This window comes from Heteronotia binoei, chromosome 2 (genome assembly GCF_032191835.1).
Source record: "Heteronotia binoei isolate CCM8104 ecotype False Entrance Well chromosome 2, APGP_CSIRO_Hbin_v1, whole genome shotgun sequence".
NCBI classification, from domain to species: domain Eukaryota; kingdom Metazoa; phylum Chordata; class Lepidosauria; order Squamata; family Gekkonidae; genus Heteronotia; species Heteronotia binoei.
Window position 1 is genome coordinate 78125561 of NC_083224.1, and position 18675 is coordinate 78144235.

The following is an 18675-nucleotide window of genomic DNA, read 5'->3' on the forward strand; positions in this document are numbered from 1 at the left end:
GCTTGAAACAAAGGCGTGTTAGCTTGCAAAAAGGGAACTATGCCAGGTCATTGACCTTGTCAAAACCACAAGCTGAAAACGGTAGAACAGGACCTAAGGGGAAGCAAAACAGGTGCCGGAGATGGAGCCAGAAATCGTGGGGGTATGGGTGGAATGTTTCTAGAGAAAGAGGAACTAGGATTTACTAGTGTTTTAAGGTAGTGCGTGGGTGGAGGCCCCCTATAAGGGATGGCAGGTAACTGTGATCATTGCTCAGACCCTCGGGTCTGGAGCCCGTGTGTAGAGCGCTTATGCACGTTAAATAAAGAAGCTGTTTTCCTGACCTTGCCTCAGACCTCGTTTGTGAGTATGATTTACTATTAATTGGACAACACAGGACTTTTCCTGCTACATTAGCAGTCTTGCTCACATCTTGCATACTAAAAGCTGTGGCTTCCTTTACTGAGTCAATCTATCTCATGAGAAATGTACATCTCAATGGCTGATCCAATGCATCTTTACTGAGATGCATCTTTACTGAGAAGCCATTCTAACTGGATTCAATGGAGTTTACCTCTTTATAAGAGTGCACACAGTAGCATCTTGCTTCCATGTGTCTTCTTTTCCAGCACTTGATGTATTCCTTCTAGTCCAAATGCTGTTAATCCCCAATAAATTTAATTGATGTGCTTTTCCCTTTTGCAACTTGAAAAAGCCTCCAATACAGCTGCTGTATAATAGAATGTTCAAATATGAGCTGGCCAATAATATAGTATTAGCTAGTTCTGAGACAAGATTTTGCTGGTGTGGAACCCTGTATCTCTCCCTTACCTGCATGATGCCGGCCTCCCAATCTTTCCTGCTTCCAAGTAAAAAGAACAAGGTATCAGAAAGCCTTGTCAATTTTACCTGCTCTTGAATTTTAAAGCAAAATAAACCATTGCTGTCTGCACCAGAACCGGTAAGTGCACATGTCCCATGCAGTGTTCCCTCTAAACTGCATTAGTGCAAACTAGTTCCCTCTAAACTGAACTAGTGCGAACCTCTGGTTCACACATTTTTGTCTTTGCTCAGGAAGGATGGCCCCAGAGCAAACTAATTGATGCAGTAGCTCACAACTTTTAAGTCAGTAGCTCACCAAGTAGAATTTTTGCTCACAAGACCCCACAGCTTAGAGGGAGCATTGCTCCCGTGTACCCTCTTATAATAAAACAAATTTGTCTTGCTAGAGCACTGGTGGAAAAGCCCCCAATCTACAAATCCGAAGAGGCACTGAGTTCCTATCTAGACTGGTCAAAGAGACTAAAGCATAGAGTTTCCACCTGTCTGGGGGGAGGGGAGTCTTGTTCTTTTAACAGAGGCTTAATGCAATGTAAGTATTACCATGCCATTTTGAGAGATAAGGAACAATGCCAAGTGGCTGGAGAACAATGTCTCATCCATTTAATAGAAGTTTAATGGGCTATTATTTGCCAAGTGATGTCATTTATCTCCATGCTATGAAAACCTTTAGCTTCCAATGTCCACACATTAAGCCTGCAACAAAGAGGTCATTTTTCACCAGGCTAGTTGGCAACTCTAATAAAGGACTTTCTTTCTTTCTTTCTTTCTTTCTTTCTTTCTTTCTTTCTTTCTTTCTTTCTTTCTTTCTTTCTTTCTTTCTTTCTTTCTTTCTTTCTTTCTTTCTTTCTTCCTTCCTTTCTTCCATTCTTCCTTTCTTCCTTTCCTTCCTTTCCTTCCTTTCCTTCCTTCCTTTAATTTATACCCCACCCTCTCTGCAAGCGGACTCAGGGCAGCTAATCGACCAAATTTCAGACAATAAATACAAATTAAGCCTTCAGACTTCAAACAATAAACAATTATTAAAACTTTTAAAAACATTTTAAAACCATTTTACAGTGCTGTTAAATAACTACTTAGGTGGGATAATCAATCTCTATGAACTGATACATGTACAAGATGCTCCACATTTGGCATACCACTTTGGGGACTGATGCTCAAGAGTTGTGGGATAAAATTTCCAGAAATGTTAAGGCAATAAAGGGAGACTCCCAATTTCCCCATCTTCAGACACAAGGTGTTCCTGAGACATTCCCATTAATTTCAATGGGGTTTTCAAATAATTTCCTAGGCGGTGCTTCAGATTTGCAATTTCTGTGGTTGTGGAAAAGCTGGAGTGCACAACTCAAAAGAGGAGAACCCAGAGGCATAAACCTGTCATTCTTTCATGGATCTGCGCCTGCACTTGAAAACTGCACCAAATCGTTTTCTCGGAGCAGACAGGAGATTTCCTTCCGCGCAACAATTTTGAAGCGCAAATGGGATTGCGGCATTGCTCCGTACCCGCAATGCAGTATCAAAGTAAAGCTTGATCGCCGTGGGGTTTAGGGGAGTCAAAGCGGCTTACAGAGACCAGAAAGCTCACCCACAGTCCAGAAAGCAGCCAGAGCACCAGCAGCTGGCTCTTTAAAGCAAGGGTTCAGAGCAGTCATGCGCAAGGTCGCCAGAAGATGGCGCGTCCCTTTTCATCCCTTCTCCTCTCTATTGTCTCGCTCGGTTGTATCGTCTCTCTCTCGCTCAGGCTAGTTCGTTCTGTTGTGTTGGAAATTTGCAGCTCGGCTGTTTAATTCTCCAGTAACCTTCCAAGAGACACCCATCGCTGTGTCTGCTGCTTGGATTTTTAATGCCAGATGCAACAGGATTAGCAGATCGCTCCGAGGCGCTATCGCTATCCTGGCATTATCACGGGAGGAGGCGGGGGAGGGGGGGGACAAATAGGCATTGTGGAAGCGAGACGTGCAGGCAAAATAATCTCGCTCGAAAACTGCTGCAGCAGGGCAGGAAATTGCTGTGCAAACACCAGGTAAGAATTGGGAGTACCGGTTTGGCGGGGCAGTTGTATGGATATGGGATATCAACTAGCCGAGCATTTGAGACCACGGCTCTGCAGCCGGGTGAAATTAACAAATCTCTCCTTTAAAATTCTCTAGTGGGAGGAAGGGGGTGGGGTGGGAGCTCTTCCACTGCAGTCCCAGCCTTGGATACAGCACAGCCGCTCGAGCCTTGGAGAACAAGCAGGTTGCAGGCATGGAGGCTGCTCCCAGTTCGAGCTTGTGGAGGAATGTTTTAGAGCGGGATCCAGTTCTGGTCAGTCTACATAATCTCTCTTCCTTACTTGCAGCCGTATCGTTTATTTTGAAAGCTAAAACTGGCTTTACTTTAATCTTTCCCTTTGGAATGAGATTTGCCTGTGAGCTTTTTACAACGTGTGCTGGGAGGTAAGAGATCTCCTTGGAAACATTTGTTTTGCCTTCCACCTCTTTTCAAGGCGACGGTCTCTTGGCAAAGGGAGGGGGGGGGAGCAAGTGCGGAGACTGGGCCACCCAAAGAAAAAAAGGAGCGAGAATCCAGGACCTCAGACACGGACAGCAGTATCTTTCTGCTCGGTTCTCTCAAGTTGGCAGGCTTTCGAATACATTTGGCCGGCACTTTACCCAAAGGTTTACAGTGCAATCCGAGACAAAGTTACACCCTTGGAAGCTTAATTCCGCTCCCCTCCCCCCGGTTCCAAATAAATCTTTGAGGAACCAAATACGTATTCGAGGAATGGCTGGGAATTCCCTGCACTTTAACCAGAACGTTTGGCCTCTATTCTCGAAGGTGCGTCCGTTTATTTTATTGTAAGGACACTTGGTTTGTCTGAAAGCAAATAAACTCTGGTTATGCTTGGGTGTGTCTTTTGCCAGGAATGCCAGTATTGTTATATCGTTATTTCTTGTCTGCTTTTCATTCCCCCTCCTCCCTCTCATGTATATACCTCTTCTTTTTTTAAACAGCTCAGCTCTTGCATTTGGAAAAACATAAGGAGCTTATGGTTTCTCTGTGTAGTCTGGTTTATATGTAATTTATAGGGCTCTTACCATAATCCTAGTTAAAATGATGAACAAGAGGACAAAATCCCTAATTAAAGGGGCATTTGGCATTCCTGTTTTTCTCTTTTGGAGGAAGTGGGGGGGAGACCTTGACCTACTAAGGAAAGAGACAAATGATGCTTTTTTTGGACTGGGCATAGAGTAGTGTGACATTCATTTCCTTTATGTCATTCACCCTAACCTTGTCCCCCCCCCCCCAGCACTGTATATGCTTTTTAAAATGAGCGGATGATTAATTAAAAAGAGCAAATCAGGGGAGGGCAGGATATGTGTAATAAAATAAATAAAATCAGACTTGAAGAAGTGACTGTGCATTTAAAGGAGCAGATGGGGGGAAAGGCTGCAGCTTTGTGCAATCTTAACTGTACACATCAAACTATTTAGCTGTAATTTAAGCAAAACTAAGCAGATGTTCAGTGGCATCTTAAGAGACAGCAGCATTAATTCCATTGGAGCTCCCTTTTTCAGATATTTTTAACTTCAGCAGTCTGCGGCAGTCTTCTATGATGCCACTTTCCACACTGCTCTAAACTTCTATTGAGTTGAAATGATATCTGCTGATGCCTTTCTTAGACTCCTCTTCCTTACAGCATTTGTAGGCTGTGATCTGATTCCTGCAGACCAAACAAACTCCTACATTCTTGTTCACTTGAGATTGGCTTTAAATCCAATTGCATGGCATACTATGATTGTGTTATATGATAAAATGCAATACTGATTTATTCCCTGGGCCTCACACATGCTTTACTGTAAGCATATGCAAATAATTGCACCAAACATAAGTGTATTTTCTGATAGAGATAATTGGATTTTCCCCATGGATAAGGCCAGTAGCATAAGCATTCCCCCATGTATTTGCCCCCCCCCCATTTTTAATATGAACTAGGGTAGAATCATCTGCATTGAAATATGATTAGCAAAGGAGGGTCTTTAACCCAGCTAGCAAAGAATACAGGCCAGGGCTCATAAGCTGCACTATCAAGGACATATACAAAATGACATACCTAATACGTCACAGGAAAAAGATATGACTAGTTAGGTCACATCTGAAAATTCCATGCCTTGGAGGCTTTTGGGCTGAAGCTGCAGGGCATTCCAAGGTCAGGAGAGCAATCAGTATATGTATCTTGCCTTATTTTGAATGTTGGTATAAATACCACAGAGGGAGGGTATTTTAAATTAACTGCATTGAACATGAGGGGTTCACTATTTGGGTATGAAGATCTTCAGGGAACAAATGTCTTGGTGAATAAGACTAGTGAAGGAGGCTCACAGATGTTCACTTGGAAGGGCTGCCACAGAAGAACTTCCTTAGATCTTACATGGGAAAACCTTAGGTTCTGTCCCTGAGAAGAGCTTCTGGAAGTATGTGCAGTACTTCATCTAGTTTTGTGGATTTATTCAGCTGCTACCTGTGAATGGAAGCATGACTCTTAGCTTGGCATCAGGAAAATAAATAAATAACATTATTTGCCTAAGGAATGTACCTGTGGAAGTTCATGAGAACACAAAACAAACAAATGCATAGTTTCAGAGGGTAGTCATGTTAGTCAGCATATCTGATGAAGAGAGCTTTGACTCTTGGAAGCTTATACCCCAAACATCTTGTTTGATTTGTGTCCCTTAGGTGCCATTGAAAACAAATCAAACAAATGCATGACCTATATAATATTTCTAGGGCAGCTTATTAAAGGTAAAGGTAGCCCCCTGTGCAAGCACCAGTCATTTCCGACTCTGGGGTGACATCACATCTTATTACTACTCCCCAATTGCTCCCAAATAAAGCTGACACCAGTAACTGAGAAAATCCTACGCATTTTCCACATCTGATCCCCCCTCCCATCCCCACCTTGCTGCAGTGCTGTTTTCAGGAGCATCTGCTTCATATTGGCCTCTATTCATCCTGTGTGTCCCCCTCCACCCATTCTGTGACCTTTTCCAAACCTGGTCTGGTACAATTTTTTAAGGAAAGACTATGATCAAAGCCAATTTGTACAGGAAGGGGTGCATGTTTTATATGTCCCATGCACATTTGCACCATTTTTCTTGTTTCAGCCATCATGGCCATCATCCCCTACTCCCCCCAAAAAACCCTAGAAAATTTTTTAAAAATAATTCAGAAACTGCTAGAATTCTGTAGCATTATAACCATTTATGGCAACAATGGACTAGTTCCCAGCTTACATTTTTGTAAAAAGTAATTTTCTAGCCCTTTTTTGTTGTGGAGTTTAAGGGGAAAGTTACAGGCTGCATCCCTCCCCTCCCATAACTCCACAACTAAAAGAGACATATGCTAACTTTTTACAAAAGCTGGGGACTGCAATAGATAGTTTTAGAAGACCTGTGGTGGAGGGGTGAGGAAATTATGGCTGTGGGCACTCATTAACATTACAGGGAAAACTGCTATGTGAATAGTGTAATGCCAGTGACTACAGAGGTATCTGCAGGAGCTACACAAAGAATTAAAAAAAACTCTGTATGGAAGCAGCCTTGGAGGGATGTTAAGCTTGTGAAGAATAATAAGTCATTCTCTTCTGCAGTGAGGTAGAGGGAAGCAAAGGTATGCCAAAGAAGGCTCTTCTTTTATTTCTCAAGTGAGAGCACCATTTCTCCGACAGCTCCTTGCTGATGTGCCTAGAACAGGGCCAGTGCTAGGGATTTGGCCAGGTAGGCGACTGCCTAGGGCGGCATCTGGCCACAGGGGTGGTGGGTGCCCTCTCCCTCTCCCCGCACGTGCCACCTGAGGGCAGCCATTAAGGCACACTATGGGCTCTTCTTTCCCTGGCTGGTTGGCTGGCTGGGCATCATGCTCCCTTTGCCTTGCCTCCCTCCTGGCATGTCCTACACACCCAACTTGAACACTCACCTCATGGTGGCAGCAGCTCTGCTGAGCCAAGGTAAGGAGCACCCCAGGCTGAGGGGTGGGGCAACATAGCGCATCTCCTTCCTCCACTCTGTGCCAGCCTTGCCACTCTGCTCACCCACACTAGGGTAGAGCCAAGGCACCTGAAAGATTAACCATTTTTCCTTCTGGTCTGCACTTGCCTGGCCTTCAGAATAAAAACCTTTTCAGGGTTCTCCTCAGATCCTCCCTCCTTCTCTCAGGGCTGCGGAAGAATCTTGTCCTGCACCATGCTCTGTCCAAGGCGGGAGGGGCCTCCTCTCCTTGCCTCAGCTGGACTTGATTGATTTGCCAGAGCGGTACTGTGAGGGGGAGTGATGAGGCTGGCTGTCCGTGGCCAGCTGCCCCTCACCCAGATAAGATGGCACTGGCTCACTACTGACTACTTGCTCCCCCTTTCACCTCTTTTTCTTTTGCGCCTTCATGGCGTTCCAGCACGTCATGGCGGTGACAGCCCCTGCCTGTGGGCTGGCAGGTGGCTCTGTCCTCCTTTCTTCAGTCATGATTGGGAAGCAGCAGCAGCAGCTGGTCAGCAGCAAGGCCAGCAGGGACATGCCCGAACCAGTCTCAGAGCCTCCTCCAACCATGGCTTCTCTGCTGGGCTTGCTGCTTCTTATTGCTTGGGTAGCAGTGCAGCTTTAAATACACTAGTACTTGGATTTTGAAGTGTTCATTATGCATATAGGATAAGCCAGTTGTAAATGTCAGTAATTAGCCTTGATGAACAAATTTTGAGTCTGGTGGCACTGGACTCAAAATTTGTTCTACTGCTTCAGACCAACATGGCTGCCCACCTGGATCTATAAAGTAACAAAAGAGGGGAGCACAGTAAAATATCTCAAATACAAAAAAAACAAAACAACTGTGTTCAATGACGCTACAAAAATAAAATGTACAAAAATGATATTCAGCAAATACTGGCACAATCCTTATTATACAAATTCTATATGTAATAAAGTCCTTCCAACCAAGCAGTCTCTTAACTCAAGCAGTCTTGTAATATTGTCCACTGTTGTCTTCAGATGTATATATTCTTGAAAAGTAGCCTCAAAAAAAGTTATAATTCCTCACTATGCAGTTTCTGGATTTTAAAGCACGTTTCAGTCCATGGTCCTTCCTCAGGTAAGGTGTATTTCAGAATTCAAGATAAGAGGGATGAGACTTGAATTCTGAATCATGTGAAGCTGTTAAGCTATGTAACATTGTTAATTGGAACCCTGAAAGGAAACTATACACAAACTTGTTTTTGAAAGTGTTTGGAATGAGTATATGAAGTAGAATTTTTCTGGGAGGAAATAAACCTTACCTGAGGAAGGACCACGGACTGAAATGCGCTTTAAAATCCGGAAACCACGGAGTGGGGAATATATTTATTCAAGAATATATTTATCTGAAGACAACAGTGGACAATATTATAAGACTGCTTGAGTTAAGAGACTGCTTGGTTGGAAGGACTTTATTACATATTGAATTTACCTAATAAGGATTGTGCCAGTATTTGTTGAATATCATTTTTGTACATTATATTTTTGTAGCATCATTGAACACAGTTGTTTTGTTTTTTTGCACCTGGATCTATAGCCATGATGATTTATAGAAAATCCACTGCCTGAGGTGATAAACTTCTGAATACCAGTGCTGGAAGCATCATTAGCAGGAAGCCTTCATCTTTGCACCTTGTCCGTTGGCCTTGCAGGACAGCTAGGACAATTTGATGGCTATTGTGTGAAGCAGGATGCCAGATGAGATGGACACTTTAGTCTAATCTTAGTCTCTTGAAGAGGGGGTTGATTATGTTGGAGCCATTCCAGAGCAGGCATTTTAATTTCCTTTCTTTCGGGTTTTTAAAGCAATCCAACCTTGCCAGGAGTCCTTGAATGCAGTTCTTGCAGCTTTTCCCATAATATATTTCCCAATTTGTTATTCTGTTGTAGGAAAAAATCTTAAATTCTGGATACACCATGTATTTCACTGGCTGCTGACTTGTGGGGGAATACAATGGGGAAGTGGGTACTTACTAGCCTTTTAGGTTATGATACAGTAGAATCCTAAATAATGACTACATCCATTGTCCATATGTCCAGGGCCAGCTTCTCATATTGAACCTGGAACGTGTTTTTAAAAAATTGATTTTTTTTGCGGGGGGGGGGGGGCGGGGGGGGCAAGTCAGTAGTCTTGCACCTCACCTAAGGCACCAAAAAGCCTAGCACAGGCCCTGGCCTTGAACAGAATGATCTTTATCTGTGGTCTAGAATCCCTTAGTATGGTTATGACTAAACTAGGGCCTGTGCTTGCAAGACACACTGGAATGTGACACTCTTAAGATAGTCTTTGGCTCTCCAGCCTTCTGATTTCATGATGCTGTGTGGGAAGGTCTGTTTGCAAGGTGAGAGTCTCCCCAGCTGTGTTTTCATATGCTGTTTCCTGTCCTGTCCTTTTGATTCTTCCTTGCTGCTTGCTCAGTGTGATGGGGCTAGGTGAACAATGGAAGCATGTAGCTGTAGATGGTGGCAGATTGGAGTGTTGATTTCACTACGATAGGTTAAGTCAAGGGAAGCTGAAAGTTCCAAGTTTAGATGCTCACAGAAAGAAGAGTTTGTTTTCTCTATCTGTGTGCAACCGAAAGAAGGAGCTTTAGTGCAAACCAGCTGCTTATACATGCAGCCACAACCATTTGCAGCTGCCTTCTTTTGAGGTAGCTAAGGTCACCTAAATGTCCCTGTGTAAATGCATAAAACAAGGATGGAGGAAATAAATGTTGCCTGTTTGAATCCACTCTTAAATGCTACTCTGTAGGGACTGCAAGTGGGAAGAGGGAAGTAATTTTTTCCAGAATTTTGCTGCAGGCTGGAAATCAATTTGGCCATGTGGTGGAGAGTAATCCGAAGACTGCTAGCCCTTAGTCACAATCTGAATCTGAAAGGCACTAACGGTTCCACCCTAGGCAGAGTTACACCCTTGTGAAGCCATTTAAGTCAATGGCCTTGGAAGAGTATAACTCTGCATAACATGGCACTGTAATACAACTGTGAATAAAAGATATTTCAAAACCATGAAGATTTTTTTTCTTCCTTCCATTTTTCTGTCCAAGAGGCAGGGGAAAATAAAAGTTGAAAATAACACCCCCCCACACACACACACACACAAATTTTGTAGGAAGGAAAATAATGTGAACAGAAAGAATCTCATATAGTCCCAATAGGACTATCAGCATATGTGGTTAGCAAGTTAAATTTACAATTCCCACAGAGTAACCTGACCTGAGTGGTGCCAGCTAGCCTGATCTGGTCAGATCTCAGAGCTCAGCAGTGTTGGTCCTGGTTAGTATTTGGATGAGGCAGCACAACATTAGATAACTCCTGTGAATACAGTAGATGTGTACAAATATTTTCTTTACCTGACACTTTCTGAGTGAATAAAACCTTGAGTCATTCCAGACTAATGGTGTGTTCACACCAGTATTCCCTCTTAGATGTGGAGTCTTGTGAGCAAAAAAATCTACTTTGTGAGCTACTGGCATTAAAGTTGTGAGCTAGTGCACAAATTAGTTTGCTCTGGGGCCATTTTTCTTGAACTAAGACAAAAATGTGTGAGCCGGTGGCTTAAAACTGTGAGCTAGCTCACACTAACTCAACTTAGAGGAAACATTGGTTCACATCACACTAAATAATACACTTTGCAACTGGATTTTCACTGTGTAAGAATAGCAAAAATCTAGTTGCAAAATGCATTTAGTGTAGTGTGAATGTACCCTCTGTGTTCCTTTCCCACTGTCTCCCAAACCTTCCAATTATTCAATGGAACAATGAGGGGGGGGAGTCTCCTGTGGGAAAGCCTATGGAAAAACTGTTCTTATTCCCAAATTTTCCACACCCCCACTATCTCTAGATGGGAGTCCTGATGTGAAAGTCACCTGAAAAATCACCTTTGCAAACAGAAGTGATTCTCTGTTCTTCAGTAACTTAATAGAGAAGTACTTCAATTTTTTCAGTTACTGAGAACTTAGGAGATAGTACTGGGGATAACAATGTACTAACGTAGTTACACCTGCCCCTTTTGATTACATGAATACATAATATTATCTTTACACATTTTATATTTGTGTATATGCAAATGCACCTGCTCATTTATCTCCTCCCAGAACCAGACTTTTGGGATTTCCCAGTTTGTGAAGTTCTTAGCTTAGCTGCAAAAATAGTCCAGTTTTCAGTACTTAGCTCTTAAGGCAAAAGGAGGGTTTGACTTCCACCCCTGCCACACATGCCATCTGATTGTTAATTCCTTTGAGAATTGACATCCTGATGGTGGAGGTGGAGGTGCCTATGTCTGCAGTATAAATTGTCATGCACTGCTAGGCTGTTCTGGAGAACTGAAACTTCTTCGTCATGAAGGATGGAGAAGTGCAGAGTGCAGTTCCATTTGATGAGGCTTGAGGGTGTTCTACATCACTTAGCCCAGAAACAGAGAGGCTGCTACACATGGCACTGAAACTTGCTTACTCTGGTGCCACAGGCAGTTGAATTGATGTCTGTCAGATCTCAGTCTTACACGGCTGAATGTGATTTTTCTGGTGCACAGAGCAAGCATGCTTCAATGCAAATAGATAATGCAACATGAGAGAATCACAGAATAGAAAATAGCAGCCCAAAACATGAACTGTAATATAATTACAAGAAAAAAACCCCACTCAAACTCTATAATATTTATATTATTTCACACAACTAATCAAAATGTGCTCAATAAATACATTGGTGCAAGAATAACAAATTCACAAAAATGATTGTATGAATTTGTTATTCCTGCACCAATGTATTTATTGGGCACATTTTGGTCCGTCATATGAAACATAAATATTAGGGAGTTTGAGTGTTTTTTCATAGTTACATCATGGTTCATGTTTTGGGTTGGTATATTCAGTGCAAATAGAAGAACAGCACACAAGAATTCACTAGATGTTAAACATTTGTGGAACCCTTTATAAGTAGCTGCTCCATTTTTCATTTTGCAGATTGAAAGGGTGCAGTGCAAAGTAGCAGGAAAGGTCTCATAGAAACACCCTCCTTATATTAATGAAAATAAATGGTCTGTTTATCCACACTAGGATTGCCAACCTCTAGGTGGGGCCTGGAGATCTCCTGGCATTACAGCTGATCACCAGACTACAGAGATCAGTTCCCCTGAATAAAATGGAGAGCGGTCTCTATAGCATCACATCCCTGCTGAATTCCCTCCCTTCCCCAAATGCCAGGCTTCTCCTTGAAATGTCCAGGAATTTCCTAGCCCAAAGCTGACAACCCTAACAAGCCTTAGTCCCATTGTGTACAGCCTCATGGTTGCACACAAACAAGATCTGTGCCATTCCTTCCTGCCTCCCCACTTATTACTCTCTTTTCTGGTTTTAATGTTTTTATGCTCACGTCTCATAGTAATTTGTTAATTCCCATCCCTCCTCACCATACTTAATCTTCTGTGGGCAGTGGTGCTGCTATGTGACAGTGGGCCAAGACTAGCTGTTGATTCAAGCAGAAGGAGATCAGGTGAGAAAAATCTTCCTGTTCTGCCTCCCCAGGATCTCAGTGACAGCTAGTGCATGAGGCACTGTGCTGCACTGAATGCATCAAAATGTAGTTCTCAGATGCCTGACATCAAAATTCTGCAATAATTCTACAGACTACATTTCCCAAGGTACATTGAGGCAAAGTAAGGGAAGCATTCTTTTGCCTCCCTGCTGGCTCCTCTGCTGCCGCCACCACCCAAAGCACACTAAAGTATAGTGGATGAGATGGAAGGAGAATCCTTCTCTCTCTCCTTGAAACTGCCATGAATGCATTGTTTTCCCCATTTGTTTTCATGAGCCAAATGAATAACTGTATATATTGATATGGGTACCAGTGCATGCCCTCACTATACACTGGATCCCTGCAAGAAGGTAAAATATCAGACATTCTGTGGAGTTCCGTGTTGAATAGATGGCATGGATCTCATGCTCAAGTATTGCTGTCATATAAACCCAATTCATGTTATTAAATATGTTTTATCTACTGCTTTTGTTATTTGCTGATACGACTTCAGTTTTTGTCATGCCTCAGCAGGGAGGGCGGGATATAAATCAAATAAAGTATAAGTATGATGGAGACATAAGAGTGAAATAACTGTATGTAAGGCTTATCTAAGCAGTTGTCAAATATGGAGATACCATCTGTTTGAGATCCTTTCTCCTCTAATGCTAGATAGTTCAGAAGCAGCTCACAGGCTGCAGTCATTTGGCTTGCATTTCTCATCCAGGCAGTATTCTTACAGCATGCTGGCTCTCCAGCAAATCCCACTGGACTGCTTATCAGTCACCTACACAGCCTCTGGCAGTTTTTCTGGTGAATTTGAAATTTTTTTTTTACATTTTCTGCAGGGCTTGCAAGCAGGAGTTCATAATGGTGTGAGCAACAAGAGCAGTGAACAGACAACTTCCAAGGGGCCTGTTGGCTTGGATGGCTTGTTCCAAGGCTTTAGAAAACTGCAGGAGGTTTTTTTTTTTCACTTGAGGGAAAGGAGAAGCACATCAATTTTTGTGTGCCGTAAAATCTAGCTCTGGGTGCTTTAAATTTTGGAACTCGGCATGTGAGACTACAGTAAGACACTGGAACACCATCTTTTTCTACAATTTGTTGATGCCCACATCTTTTGTAAGGCCAGCCAAGGGAATTGGCATTTTGCACTTTCTAAGTGCTCATTCCAGCTGCTCTTTTTGAACTGTCAGAAGTTCATTCTGCAAGAAGGGGTAGAGGGCACAGCAAATGGTGCTTTATTCCTCTTCTTTTCTTAGAAGTGTAGTTTCCAAGCAAACAGAAGGGGGACAAACCAACCACAGAAAGGGAACACACCCCAAACTGGATGTAAAACCACCTCTCTGCTACCTAGTATGTTAAGTGCATGGCTATATGGCTAACAGTCTATTCCCCCCAAAAGTTTTTTTTTTATCACTATCGCATGTGTAGGAAATGTGTTTGAGTGGCCATGGACAAATCAGCAAGGGTTGCTTTGTAGAAAAATAGGTGGTGGAGCTCATCCAGGGATTTTTATGCAGCTGCATCTACTGTTCAATGGACAAGGTGGCGAGGAGGAGGGGGAACCCTCAGAAAGGTTCAGGAGCTGTGCTTCTGTGAGCTCCTGCTGAATTCGAGGCCTGCAAATCAGTATATTGGGTCTCTGTTTGTACCAATCTGGGACCTGTGGACTGCAGCCTGCTTGGTATTCCCTGGTTTTAGATGAACAAAGGTTTTGCAGGACCTTTAGGAGTCATCTGAATACCAACAGGGAGGGAAGGTTGACAACAGCCTGGGTAGAAAATGTCCTACTCCTTTAATAGAGGCTTACTGGGCTGTTGGTTGCTTGCAAGGTGATATTGTTTACCTCTATACTATGAAACACTGCAACAGGTTTATTAAAGAGACAGCACATTTTTCTTCTTCCAGGCTGTTGGCAATTCTAATTACTAATGATGCAAATCAGGAACATTAATTATGCCTTTTCTCTAAATCTGTTTTTTGTCTTGCTGTTGGCACATACCACAAAAGTTAGGGAGAGAGCAGTGCCAAGAAATCTGATGGTGTGCTCAGTCCCCAAAGAGTGATCTCTCTCATCTGAGCTGCCTGCCTTTGTCCTTTGAGTATGGCAGCACAACAGAGCAAGTTAGGAGAGAGAGGGAAGGCTGCTGTGTTCCTACTGTCCTTGCTTCTGTGGCTCAAGCTCTGTGTGGCTCTTCAGTAACACACAAGTAGAAATTCTGAGGGAGCTCCTTGTTTTCCTTCTCACATTTGAATCCTTGGCAGTTTTGTTCTAAAAATAAATCACCAGCCATAACTTGCAAAGTTTAACCTGTCTTAGAAGGGAATGTGGTGGTTTCTCAATTGGCAAAAGTAGTATTTATACTGCAATCCATCCTATTTAGGAATAAATCACAAAGAGTTAAATGGAACTTCAAAATAATTAAAGAACAGTCAGTCACATTAATATAGATTTTTGAATGATCCATGGTTCTCCTTGTGATTGGATCTCCCAGTGAAAGAAAAAATGAAGAACAAGCTGTAGGACACCCCCCCCCTTTTTGGATTGCTGTATTCTCAGTTGCAATTGCCACCCTCTGGGCTGCTGCTGCTGCTGCTACTAGCTCTCATGCCTGTCTTTTTTTGCCCACTGAGGTGTGGTGGTGGAATGAGAAATTCCTCCTCCTCCTCCCTTCTACTGCTTTTTAACAAATAAATTAGGAGATAGGATTGCTGATCTCAAGGCAATAACTTAAGAAAATTCACTTCGGTATCCCTCTACAGTTAAATTATTGGAGACAGCAGATGCTAGAAAAGACCTCTCTGCTGGGAACCTGGAAATCCTTGGCTAGATGGAGTGATAGCTTGACTTAATATAGTTGTGGGATTTCAAGCCTGTTTGAGGTTCCCTGAGACAAAAAGCTGATCCTGGGTTTTTCCCCTGGTGCTTCAGAAGAGTTCAGGGAGAACCTATTAGGAAGCAGCTGCCTCTTTTACATGACAATGCTTTCCCTGGAAGCTTTCAATATCTTGCAACTGGATCTATTTCTCATGGCAGTTGTTTTGTGGTTGGCCCCACCATAGTGCAGACAGTAGACCACATTTTTGTCCTGAAATGGTTGCCTTTGCTATAAAATGTTACATCTCCATAGGTGTTAACTATCATGCCTTATTTCAAGTTGCTGTCTAGATAGAACTATTTTGTTCTTTTGGCCAGTCACTACAACTGGAGGATGCAATACAAAAATACAACAAAATCTAGCTGTGTTATCCTTGTACTTAGTAAGATGCATGTGCTGTCATTACTCATGCACAGAGCATTCCCTTCTCACAATATGAATTCCTATCAGTGTTGTTCACCATTAATCAATGCACAGCTGTTGATAATAGCACACAGTGACCATCTTTAGTTAGTTCAGAAATAACTGCTTGACCTTTACCACCAGGTAGATTCTTTGATGAATAAATCTGTTAGTTAAAGATTTCGAATACAAGTTCTTCTAATTAGCATGCACACTAGTGCTGTGGGTAGCAGTTGCATCTGTAGACCCTATTCCATTAACACCCTATTCCAAAACAAAATTATTGTCTTTCTCTCCCCCATCTGTTGATGATGAACTGTGGGCCCTGGTATTAATATCTTGGACTTGTCTTTCCTGCCTCACAGTTGACAGTTTCATAGGCGTAGGTGTAGTATCATTTTGACCAATGTCCTGATAAGATGCTGGTGACTTTTCAAGCATGTTGACATTTGAAATTGCTTCTGGTTTCAATCATCTATTCAAATTTTGACATCAGACTAAAAATCTGCTTTTTAGCACCTAACTGACACATCCCTCAACATTTATTTTCCATGTTGGGTCTTAAAAGTCACTCACAGCAGAACAACATGATAAATGTCAACACAGCTGTTTTTAAAATGGCTACAGTGTGTGTGCCTCCCAGGCAATGATGGCCCCTTGCCTTTTTTATGAGAAGACACTAAAGTATAAAGGAATTGAATCCATTCTCACATATTCTTTCCCTCCATAATTCTAGCTTGCTGGAATGATCTAGCTTCTTGGTCAATCAGGCCTGGTCTTATGAGGTTGCCCGGTCAACTGGTGGGGGATGGGGGGGACTTACCAGGAGAAAGAGAAAGGCCCAGGCCACATGGTTGTACAGGAAGTGATATAATAGTGACAACAACTTCGAGATGATGCTCTGGTATTTGGGCAAAAATTCTATGGTAAAACCAGCCATGATGACTAAAGGGGAACTCCATATTCAAAGGCAGCAAACCTTTGAATGCCATAGTGCTAGGAGACAACCACAGGGGAAGGGCTTGGCCTTTATGCTGTGTTGTTGTGTAAGACAGAATGTTGGACTAGATCAGGGGTGTTGAACGCATTTGTTATGAGGGACAGATCTGACATAAATGAAACCTTGTTGGGCTGGACCATGCATGTCATAAAATTTAATGCCAGGTAGCAGAGATATAAACTTTATAAATTACACAAACACAATTAAAGATTGTTTTAACAACAGCTAAAATAAAACATGATTAAAATATTAGCACTCTTGCAATATTTTGTTTATTTAAAAGTTTCTGATAAATGACACCTCTTGCTTTGAATTATTGCACCAAAATCTGGAGACAATATCTGTGCTGTAGCAATCTTGAGTATGCTGTTCAGGTGTTGTTCTGGGGTATGTCTGTAAGTTACAAACCTACTTTTATTTATTGACATTAATTACAGAAATCTCATGGTCAATGCTTTGCGCCTAAGACCTAAAGGAAAATATGAAATGATTGGGCATTGCAAGTTTTTGTACAGAAGCTGCTTCATGTGCTAGTCAGCCAATAGAGAAAACTCTGTAGCTCCTGTGCAATCGAGCAAGCCTGGCAAAGCAAGCTGTGATACAGAAGGAAGCAAGAAAGAAAAGGAAGCAGTTGAGTGAATTGTTTGCAGACCTGATAGAAGCCCTCCAGGGGCCTGATTAGTCCCTTGTGCTGCATTTTTGGACTAGATGGACCACTGGTCTGATCCAGTAGGAATCTTCTTATGTTCTTAAGCCTGCACTCTCATTATGTTAGGGTTTTTTTAACTTGCAGACAGCTTTTTGGGAATGGCATTCAAAAAGGGGGTAGTACCTTGGGGAGGTGAAGGAGCTCAGCAGGGAAGTGATGCCATATTGAGTCAGCCCTCCAAAGCTGCCATTTCCTCCATAAGGACTGATTGCTGTTGTCTGGATCCAAGTGGGCAGTCGTGTTGGTCTTAAGCAATAGAACAAAGTAGGAGTCAAGTGGTACCTTTAAGACCAACAAAGTTTTATTCAGAATGTAAGCTTTCGTGTGCTAGAAGCACATTTCATTAGCCAATAGAATGGAATGGCCAACAGTCCTAAATATAGAGAAAGTGGGCAGTGAATTAAAATGCAAAATCGTGGAGATGTTTATTAGCAGATTAAAAGAAGCACAATTTGGGGTCTGGTGATCATTAGTTTATGTTAACTAGGCTGCATCAACAAGGGGGCAGTATGTCAGAATAGCAGATTGATGTCTATGTCATTAGGTGTGAAGTGCCATAAATAAGTCTGTTGTAATGTTAGCTCTGGGTTTAAAATGAAGGCATTAGTTTCTCAAGGGGTTTAATTTAAACATGCAACTGATTCTGGAAATCAGTTGTATTTCCAGTACTTCATGCCCTGCCTGAAGGTTCGCAACCCTAGCTCTGTGTCATTCATCAAAATTCATGGCACTTCTCATAGCCCTGTGATGAAACCAAAGGAAATCTTTTGGTCATTTCACACTGAACCAGGGTTGAATTCCCATATGCCACTGGAGCACCTCTCACTAAAACCAATCAGCAGGTACAGAGATGATTGTTTGTAAAGAAAAGGCAGAGTATACGGAGTTCTCATAGCTGGAAGGTACAGAAAGAATTGTTTGAGGGGTGCCTCAAAAACTGCAGCCCAGAGAGAGAGAGAGAGAGAGTCTGACTGATGCTTTATCCTTCTTGATTCTATTTATCTCTCATTTCGGAGAGGACAAAAATGGTCCCCCCCTTTACCTGCAAGACCTCAGTCTCTCTAGCTCACATGGTATTGGAAGACATCCTCATGTGAGATATACTCTACTTCAGTAAACTTGGAATATGTCAGATGCCTACCCAGATGGTTCTAACATTAGTAGCAACTGCAGAATTCCTGCTTACACTGCCCATCACATTACAAACCTCCATGCATCCATTCCCTCCTCTGCAGACAGGCAGATGAGCCTGCAACTGCATCCCCCTCCCCAGCTCAGCTGCAACTAGAACCATCCTTCATGTGGCTGCAG

General features: G+C 42.5%; 1 protein-coding gene across 2 annotated transcripts in view; it reads left to right on the forward strand.

The window, feature by feature from the left end:
* Nucleotides 1-2521: 2521 nt before the first annotated feature.
* PIK3C2B (phosphatidylinositol-4-phosphate 3-kinase catalytic subunit type 2 beta) overlaps nucleotides 2522-18675 on the forward strand; it is a 515998-nt gene continuing 499844 nt past the window's right edge. For both annotated transcript variants that reach the window (XR_009555057.1, XM_060231371.1), the window contains exon 1: nucleotides 2522-2842. The gene's annotated coding sequence lies outside the window, so the exon portion shown is untranslated. The remainder of the gene's footprint in view (nucleotides 2843-18675) is intronic.